At 38.8% G+C, this 10,650-nt stretch overlaps 1 pseudogene; it reads left to right on the top strand.

Annotated features, from left to right (window-relative positions):
- The first annotated feature begins 9,246 nt into the window (after nt 1–9,246).
- Nucleotides 9,247–9,680, top strand: LOC113015145 (Ig kappa-b4 chain C region pseudogene; annotated as a pseudogene).
- The last annotated feature ends 970 nt before the right edge of the window (nt 9,681–10,650 follow it).

Raw genomic sequence — 10,650 nt, 5'->3', positions numbered from 1 at the left:
GAGCAGTTGTCAGCCACCTCCTGTACATGGATGACATCAAGCTGTATGCCACACTACCAGGCTATACAGCAATGACATTGGAATGTCGTTCGGACTAGAGAAGTGTAGTCGGATGGTAACAAAGAGAGGGAAGGTAGTCAGAACTGAAGGGATTGAACTACCAGAAGGCAACATTGCAGACATAGAGGACAGTTACAAATACCTGGGGATCCCGCAGGCAAATGGGAACCATGAAGAGGCCGCTAGAAAGGCTGCAACCACCAAGTACCTGCAGAGGGTCAGGCAAGTCCTGAGGAGTCAGCTGAATGGTAAGAACAAGATCCGGGCCATCAACACATACGCCCTGCCCGTGATCAGGTACCCTGCTGGGGTAATAGGCTGGCCAAAGGAGGAGATAGAAGCCACTGACATAAAGACCAGAAAGCTCCTTACCATGCATGGAGGGTTTCACCCCAAGTCCAGCACCCTGAGGCTGTACGCTAAGCGGAAGGAAGGGGGCCGGGGACTGGTGAGTGTCAGCACCACAGTCCAGGATGAGACAACGAACATCCAAGAATACATTGGGAAGATGGCCCCAACTGACCGAGTGCTCAGTGAATACCTCAGGCAGCAGAAACCCAAGAAAGAGGAGGGAGACGAGGAACCATCATGGAAGGACAGGCCCCTGCACGGTATGTACCACCGGCAGATAGAGGAGGTGGCTGATATCCAGAAATCCTACCAGTGGCTGGACAAAGCTGGACTGAAAGACAGCACAGAGGCACTAATCATGGCAGCACAAGAACAAGCTCTGAGTACAAGATCCATAGAGGCTGGGGTCTATCACACCAGGCAAGACCCCAGGTGCAGGCTGTGTAAAGATGCCCCAGAGACAATCCAGCACATAACAGCAGGGTGCAAGATGCTAGCAGGCAAGGCATACATGGAACGCCATAACCAAGTGGCCGGCATAGTGTACAGGAACATCTGTGCCGAGTATAACCTGGAAGTCCCGAGGTCAAAATGGGAGATGCCCCCAAGGGTGGTGGAGAATGACCGAGCTAAGATCCTGTGGGACTTCCAGATACAGACGGACAAAATGGTGGTGGCTAACCAACCGGACATAGTGGTGGTAGACAAACAGAAGAAGACGGCCGTAGTGATCGATGTAGCGGTTCCGAATGACAGCAATATCAGGAAGAAGGAACACGAGAAGCTGGAGAAATACCAAGGGCTCAGAGAAGAGCTCGAGAGGATGTGGAGGGTGAAGGTAACGGTGGTCCCCGTGGTAATCGGAGCACTAGGTGCGGTGACTCCCAAGCTAGGCGAGTGGCTCCAGCAGATCCCGGGAATAACATTGGAGATCTCTGTCCAGAAGAGCGCAGTCCTGGGAACAGCTAAGATACTGCGCAGGACCCTCAAGCTCCCAGGCCTCTGGTAGAGGACCCGAGCTTGAAGGATAAACCGCCCGCAGGGGCGTGCTGGGTGTTTTTTATATATATATATATATATATATATATATATATATATATATATATATATATATATATATATATATATATATATATATATATATATATATATATATATTTATATTTATATTTATATGTGTGTGTTATGGAATGCCCTTTAGGAAAATATTATATATATATATTCCAACCAAAGTCTGAATATATAGAATGAAACTTGAATATATAGAATGATCTGTTGAATATATAGAATGAAGCTTGGATATATAGAATGAAACTTGAATATATAGAATGTATGAACCTCATTTTTAGAGATGATGTGTTTCTGAATTCTCTGCCTTTACAAAATGGCATCAGCTGAACTATTTCAGTACTTTTTAGAGCTTGACAACTGTTTTGCGACAGCTGTTCAAATTGCAAATTTCCATAGTCCACTAAACCTAGTTGTATCCTGTGGTTGTACAGTGTTCGAACATTTACTGACAACATTTGAGATATGGCCATCCAACTACACCCCAAGTCTCGCATGTCAGTCAGCTGAGTAGCTGGTATGTTGTACCTAAAAGAGTTAGAAACAAAAGAAGAAATATGTTAACTTCTTTCTTATTTCTTGCATTCATTATCTTGTTTGCCATCTCTTGACTCTTTCAAGTGCCATACACATTATGAATGAATTTGTTTCCATTTTTATCACTTACCTTGGCCTTCCTCTTTGAGATGTAGAATGATATAATGAGCCCATAACATGTGCTTCAGCTTCTGCTCGAAGTGTTAGCTCAGTTGACATCTCCATCAGTGATTGATAAATTCCCTCAAGAAGTGTGCATAATCTTCTCCCAGAAACATTTTGTGTAACATTATTCATGAGCACTAGAAATGTTGCAATAATGAAAACGTGTTCTTCAAGGTGACGTAGTATAAATTCCAAATTATTTCTACCATTTGCAATTTGAACAGCTGTCGCAAAACAGTTGTCAAGCTCTAAAAAGTACTGAAATAGTTCAGCTGATGCCATTTTGTAAAGGCAGAGAATTCAGAAACACATCATCTCTAAAAATGAGGTTCATACATTCTATATATTCAAGCTTCATTCTATATATTCAAAAGATCATTCTATATATTCAAGTTTCATTCTATATATTCAAGTTTCATTCTATATATTCAAACTTCATTCTATATATTCAAGCTTCATTCTATATATTCAAACTTCATTCTATATATTCAAGTTTCATTCTATATATTCAAACTTCATTCTATATATTCAAAAGATCATTCTATATATTCAAGTTTCATTCTATATATTCAAAAGATCATTCTATATATTCAAGTTTCATTCTATATATTCAAGTTTCATTCTATATATTCAAGTTTCATTCTATATATTCAAAAGATATTCAAAAGATCATTCTATATATTCAAGTTTCATTCTATATATTCAAAAGATCATTCTATATATTCAAGTTTCATTCTATATATTCAAACTTCATTCTATATATTCAAAAGATCATTCTATATATTCAAGTTTCATTCTATATATTCAAACTTCATTCTATATATTCAAAAGATCATTCTATATATTCAAGTTTCATTCTATATTGTCATGGTCCGGGTGTGTGCCAGTGTGTCTCCCTCCGAGCCGGCGTCTCCACCCCTGGGAGGGGCCTCAGTTTTTTTGCTGATCGCTTACATCTGTGGGTAATTAGCCGGGGACTCATAAGGCCAGCGTTCTCAATCTCTCTTCGCCAGATTCTCTGCTAAACATCAGTCAGTGCAGGCCACCACCATAAATTCCCTACGTGTTTTTTTGAATCACCTTGCCTCACTGTATGTTTGTTTTTTGTGCGCCTCCTTTTTCAGCTACACCTAACTGTCAACCCCTGGCGAAGAGCTTCTACTTGGATGCTGGACCTTCTGGCAGTCCCTCAGGCTATTACCAAAATTACCTACCTGCCTCTCTGCCTCCACGCCAGGAGTTTTTGGATTTACACACCCGGACTACTCACCCCTCTATGTCATCCCCGACCTCCGTTGGCAAGTACGCAGTACGAAGGAGGATTCTGAGCCAAACAACATATTCATATGCCTCCTTATCTATGTTTGAACATCTGCCTTCTGTTACAGTGACCCGACCTTTTTTCCTGGACCCTTTGTGACTTGCTTTCCAGTCCAATCCCCGGAATAGCTGTCCTTTCTGACCCGGACCAGATCGTTATTTAGTTTAACGTCTACGCTCACCTTTTGTTTATGAATATTTTTGTGTAAACATTAAACATTATTCTTAAAATATACTTACGAGCTGTTCGGCGTCTTGCGTTTGAGTCCTGTCACTGGTCTGAAACGGTCTCGGCCGTAACATATATATTCAAACTTCATTCTATATATTCAAAAGATCATTCTATATATTCAAGTTTCATTCTATATATTCAAAAGATCATTCTATATATTCAAGTTTCATTCTATATATTCAAGTGTCATTCTATATATCCAGACTTTGGTTGGGATATATATATATATAATATTTTCCTAAAGGGCATTCCATAGTGTGTGTATATATATATATATATACACACACACACACACATATATATATATATATATATATATATATATATATATATATATATATATCCCTCTGATGCATAGTGGTCACTGGAGTGGACAGCTACTAAAACGTACATATCTCTTTAATGCATTGGTTTCTATGGTGGAACTGCATATTAGCCTCTAGAATGCTCTCTGCTGCCATGCTCCATTGAGGTCAATTCAGTGTTCAGTTAGTGCAACTGCAAGTAAATTTCCTCTGAATCAAAGATGGCAGACAAACTGTCACCCGTGCCGACCACTGCTGGCATATCCTGTCAATCCTTCTATGCTAAAAGAGCCCAACAGGTAAAAAAAATATGATGATATGCAGGAACATCTAGGGAAGGATATTATCTGTTTGGAATTAGAAATTGTTATGTCTAATATGTAGAAAACTACGATTAACCATGTGTCCACTGTAGTGGACATCATGCATTACCCACTATATTTTTTTTAACATAAGTCATAAATTGTCTCACTGTTTTTTGGGACTGTTTTGGTTATAAGTAAGCATATAATTGTTACATTTATAAGCTACTCATTTAAAATATATATTTCTGTGCAGATCAGCTGTAGTTTGAGTTACTATAATAATAATTATTTTATCATATTTTGTAGACTTCAAATGCAGCAAAGAATAAGGCAGCGTACAGAATAGTCCAGGAAATTCCATCCAGCTCCAGTGATGATGATTTCATTGATGAGTGCAGTGATGATGAGTTCAGTGATAAGTCCAGTGATGATGAGAGTGGCTGCCAGAGCAGAACAGAGAAATAGGAACTACGGATGATGAAGACACAGACAGTCAGGATGCAGAAAGTGAGAACGATGAGGGGCAGGATGAAGAGGAAGGTCAGTATGATCAGGGAGCTGTGGGAGATGGGTACATGGCACCTGACCATACTCAAGCCCGCAAAAATATTTGGAAAGTCCAAGACAATGACTTTGATGGAGACTTGCCTCCTTTTCTAGGAGAGTGGAAATTGAATGTGGAGGGGAAGGATCCCATAGATTTCTTCAGACATCTGTTTCCAGCAGATCTAATTGATAATATAACATACAACACCAACTTGTATGGGAAAGAACTGTCAGTAACAGGAGAAGAGATTCACCTTCCAGCAATGCAAAAGAGGAAGACCCAGTGGGACCCCACAACCCGTGAAGCGGAGAGCAGTCACTAAAGTAGCCTGTGAGGTCAGGTTTGCCACAGGATATCACTGGCCCCAACTGACCGAGATAAAAAATGCAAACAGGTGCCATGATGTTGCGTGCACACGGAAGACCAAATACATCTGCATGCAATGCTGTGTGCCATTGTGCCCTGGATGCTTTGCAAACGTTCGCACAGCCTAGGTGTGATGAACATATAAGTGTTTGGAGATGCAGAGACTAAGATGTCAGTTTGTGTTTTCTTCCAGCATGCTAATAAGGGCTTGGTAATACTGTCCTGCATCGTTATAGAACTGTGTAGACTCAAAAATGTTTCTCTTGTTGGAGATTGTTTGCCATATTCAGGTGTAGGATTCACAGCTTAGGACTGTTGATTGGTTTTGTTATTTACGTCTAAACACTGGGGCCTTATGAGTTGAAAGTTCCAAAAAAATTGCTGAGATGTTTTTCAAAGGATACAAGCAAACAAGTGTTTGTATATTTACAATAGAACACAAGGTAATTAATTGTTACAGTAAATTCACAGTATTTCATGCTAAGTGCTCAGGCGCATGTAGTCCGCTGGAGTGGACAAGTTTATAACTTTATAAAAAAACATATTTTTGGAAAAAAAAGAGTTGAACATTTTTTTTCATGTCCTGAGAAGAATAAAAGCACTTAAGAAAAAAATCTTGACCAAGGCTTTCATAATTCATGCATCAGAGGGATATATATATATATATATATATATATATATATATATATATATATATATATGTGTGTGTGTATATATATATATGTGTGTATATATATATATACACACATATATATATATACACACACACATATATATATATATATATATATATATATATATATATATAGTGTGTGTGTATATATATATATGTATATTTCCAGTCCTCAGATACTCAACTAATCAAAGTGATGTCATGACAAAAATGAATGACCAACAAGACATTTTTTCTCCTTCATTTCTGTCACACAAAGCTGTATGAAATCTTTCTCGCGGTTAGTATCATGGTTGCTAGGCAACCTGAACAGCGCGACGCAGGCTAGACCGTCCCATTTCACAAGCCTCTCACTTCCGCACTTCTCGTACTCATAGTACGCACCGTAGTGCGCGTACTTCAAGCGTGCAGACCCTGAATTGGGACACAGCCACGGACTTTACACAGAGACCTGACTGAACTGGAACAGAGGGAGCATGGGAACCAAACCTAGGAACTAGAAATCATAGCAAAAGACATAACCAGAATAACCTAAAGCATAAGATAATAATAATTAACACAAAGCACTGGGTCACATGACCCAGGACCATGACACTTATAGCACTAGAATTAAATAATAAGGGAAGGATTCTGGATCAGCATCATGATGAAAACTTGTGGCCGTAGTATATACAGTATTCTGGAGAAGGTATAAAATGTCACCGTATGTGTGTGTGTGTTTTATGCGTATGGATTTTTTAAATTATTACGCATCATATATTACTGTCTATTAAACCTGATTTTTTCATCCCCATGATAGAACAGAGAAAACCCAACTCAGGAGTGGTCCAAACATTTATAATTCTTTATTCAATCATCTTCCAGAAGAGAGAGACCCCACACAGCCCAAAAGCCAGTTGCAAAATCTCTAGAAGCCAAAAATGTGTCTCATATAGGTGTTATTTTGGTCCTTTCCACGTCACACATAGTTTCGATAAAAACAACTCCTTCTGTGTTACTAGTTCCGCTTTTTCTGTCTGGTTTCCTGTATTTTATTAATATGCCTCTGCAGCTCTGCACTAAACTTCCTGTTTCGTAACCTCCCCTTACTGAAGCCTCGGTTGCTAAGGCGACCTGTCACCCTCTGACCTAATTCTCTCTCACAGCTGGCCTTGCTTTATAAAAGACTTTATTAAAAAGTACAAAAAACAATATAATCAGAAAATAAGCACTAATAACATATATTGATTCTGCAACATGTCCAAACATGTCTTGTAAGGACATGAGGAGGAAACAGTGACAAGGGAGCTGTGTGAGGTTATTAAAGGCAATGGATCCCTCAGCAGCTGGATTAAAAAGAGCACAGGGAACAATAACGCCTGTACCAGTTGTTGTATAGCAGAGGTGCTCAAGCATAAAAACAATAATAAACACAATGCTTTGGTTCTATAACATTTTTCTATCATTACTTTATTTTGGATTAGGTGCATGAGCTTTTAAGTATGGATAATTAAATAATAGATTAATGAAACACCAGAGTGTGCCCTGTTCTGAGATGTACAGCAAGTGGAGAGTGACAGATGAGATGAGGAGATGGAAGAGTGACTCACAGGCAGAGCCGAGTTCATTTCCCACAGTTTTGTTGTTTAATGCTTCTGAGCGCTGTCACCAATCTTTGCATTTTATTATCATCTCATAACACTTCTTTAATCAGCTACCATCTCTGCTGTGGACTTTTTACTGTCTACAGTCTCAAAGCAACACAGACCTCCATCACTATCTGCAGCAGGAGCAGCAGCAACCCCTCAACAGCAACAGTGTTGTTGTTATTCAGCCTGGTTCCATGTGCCCCTTTTGAACTTTGAGCACCCGTCCCTTCCAGCATCTCTGCACGGCCCTGCTCAGAATCATTCATCTGTTTTAGGTTGACATTTTATATGTTTTGTAGAATAACAGGACAAACTGTGAGACTGGAAATACCTGAGTTTCATGCTCTGTTTTGTGACGTAGTGTGTAATGCTCAGCAGTATTATCATTTTAACTGGTTCTGTGCGCGATCTGAAGACACTAAGTGTTTGTGAGAGAACATAAAACTGTTTTGATGCATTTGTGAGGATTTACCTGATGAGTTTTAAGTTTTGTGATTGTAGCTTGAAAATTAAATTTAATGTTTAGAGTTATGATAAAGAAGGTGGAAGCATTAAAGTGATGTATCTTAACAGTTGTAAAATGTAAATGACCAAATTGGATTATTGGAATATAGTTTTATTGTGTTTCGTTGTTTTTATGTAAAAATTATAATTTTAATATGTTATGAAATTATGATTTAAAGAATTCATATTGTTGAGTTTGTTTGTTTCAGAGTCAGAGAGCCGTGTCTCTCTACAGTCAGAGGTTTTTGTACGGCGCCTCAATGAGTTTGTATCACTGTGGTGGACTTTTGGTGGAGGAACCAGACTGCAAGTTGGAAGTAAGTCAAACTTAAACCTCATTTACTTTAGCAAATTTCTTTCTTGTGATTATCTTAACTTTTCTGTTCAATGCGCCTAAAAAAACCTCAGGAAAATAGTTTTTAGATAAATCTTCATGAAGAAACAAAGTTAGCTTCAGAATAAATGTTAAAATGAATATTAAACACAATATAAAACATCAGAGTGGACTTGAGGATATTTTACATATACATACATCTGGTTAAGTCTCGAGAGCTTTTAGTTTTAATCCAGTCTGACAGAGTCAGAGAGCCGTGTCTCTCTACAGTCAGAGGTTTTTGTACGGCGCCTCAATGAGTTTGTATCACTGTGGTGGACTTTTGGTGGAGGAACCAGACTGGATGTTGGACGTAAGTCAGACTTAGAGCTTTTTTTTTTTAAATGTAATTTTCTTTTCTTTTCTTTAATTTCATTTAATATGAAAGGTTAGGAAACTTTTTGTGTAACTGATTACATATTTTATTCATAAATTTTGCCCTAAGAAACAAAGTCAGCTTTGGAAATGATTATTCAGACACTCAGGACAATTTCCAATGAAAAAAGTTAAACTGCACAGAGTGAAGATAAAGATCTCTGGTGTTCTTATTGTATCATATCATTTACAACAATGTAAGCAATAAAAAAAACACATGAGGTAAGTAGTGGTATTGAGTTTCTTATCCAGAACAAGCTGTTTATTATGAAGAACTGATGATGTGGAAGCTTAACATCTTTTAAAAGTGTTGACACATCTTTGTTTTGTTTTGTTTTTTTATTTCCAGTGTAGTTTGAACATATTTCAGCTCAAACTGTGTGATGATTCTCTCTGTGCTGATATGCATGAGAGGTTTCTTAAAGGGAAGTGAAACAATGTGTGAGTGAATGACTGGTGGAGCAGAAAAAACACCTGACAGAAACTTCTTAACGGAGAAATTCAAATTGTGGTTCTTGTCCTCTAAGCTGATTGGTGTTTCCTAGGTGATGCCCGCCCCACCCTGAAGGTGCTGGGTCCCTCCAGTGAGGAGCTGAAACAAGGGGAGGCTACAGTCATGTGTCTGGCCAACAAGGGCTTCCCCTCAGACTGGAGTCTGTCCTGGAAGGTGGATGGCAGTGGCAGCATCAGCTGGGAGGAGAGCAGGAGCCCCGTGGTGCAGGAGAACGACGGCCTCTACAGCTGGAGCAGCACCCTGAGGCTCCCTGCAGACCACTGGATGAAGGTGGGCTCTGTGACCTGTGAGGCCACGAGGGGCTCCCACACTCTGGTCTCAGAGCCACTGATGAGAGACCAGTGTCCCCAGTCCTGAACTATATGTGACTTTTATGCTGGTCTTACTTTCACACTGCTTTTTTTTTTTTTTTCTAATTTCTTCTCTCATTTTTCATTGCTTTGTTTAAAGTTTAAAGTTTGTTTAAAGTTTTAAAGAATAAAAAAATATCTATATTAAATAAGGACCGAGTGTTTGTCTTACTTTTGTGGTGATGTCAATATTAAACTCTAAATAATGATTTCCAGGGTTCTAATTGGAAGCCAGTGTGCTATCTGTAGTCAATATGAGTCGGTAGAATTAAGCCACTTTCAATACATGAAGTAAAGCAAAGTTTATGTTAAAGAGTAAGTGCGAAGGGGAATTGAGAGACACTGCCATTACTAAGCAGGATATTAAAGACATTACATTTATGCAAATTCATTGCATGCTGTGTAATGAAATGTTTCAGCATGTTGCAGGTTGTTGTATAAAACACTGACTGCACAGGTGGAGCAGAAAAGCGCTGTATAAGATTGAGTCTATTCTCGTGATCAGTGTTGGGGCAGGTATTTTAAGAAGTAATTTAATATACAGAGTTTTTTTGTTAAAAGTATTCAGTACGTTATTTTGGTGTTTTTTTTTCTGTAAAATCACCTGAAACACAACATGTCATAACTGTCATTGAACAATATGAACTTGTAGGCTACAGTCTCTCACACCAACATAAATCCCTATCCTAACGACGACACACATATTTTCTTTCTCTTGGCATTTAGGTATATGAATACCTGTCAAGGGTCCTTGACATACAGGTCTCCGACTCGGAGGACAAAAATTAATGTCCTGTGTCTTAGGAGGGCAGGATTGCTTTGCTTTTTCTTTATACGATGCTTTGCAGTATTAGTTTTGCCTAACAACCTGTTTTTGACTCCTAAATTGTCATTAATGCAACCGCTCTACATAACAGTCAGTGTAACTGATTATAAATCTTTTATTCATGAACCTACACATTACGCTTTATTTACTA

This window comes from Astatotilapia calliptera, chromosome 22 (assembly GCF_964374335.1).
Source record: "Astatotilapia calliptera chromosome 22, fAstCal68.1, whole genome shotgun sequence".
Lineage (NCBI taxonomy): Eukaryota > Metazoa > Chordata > Actinopteri > Cichliformes > Cichlidae > Astatotilapia > Astatotilapia calliptera.
The sequence above is the reverse complement of the archived record's forward strand: the minus strand, read 5'-3'. Positions and strand labels throughout refer to the sequence as shown.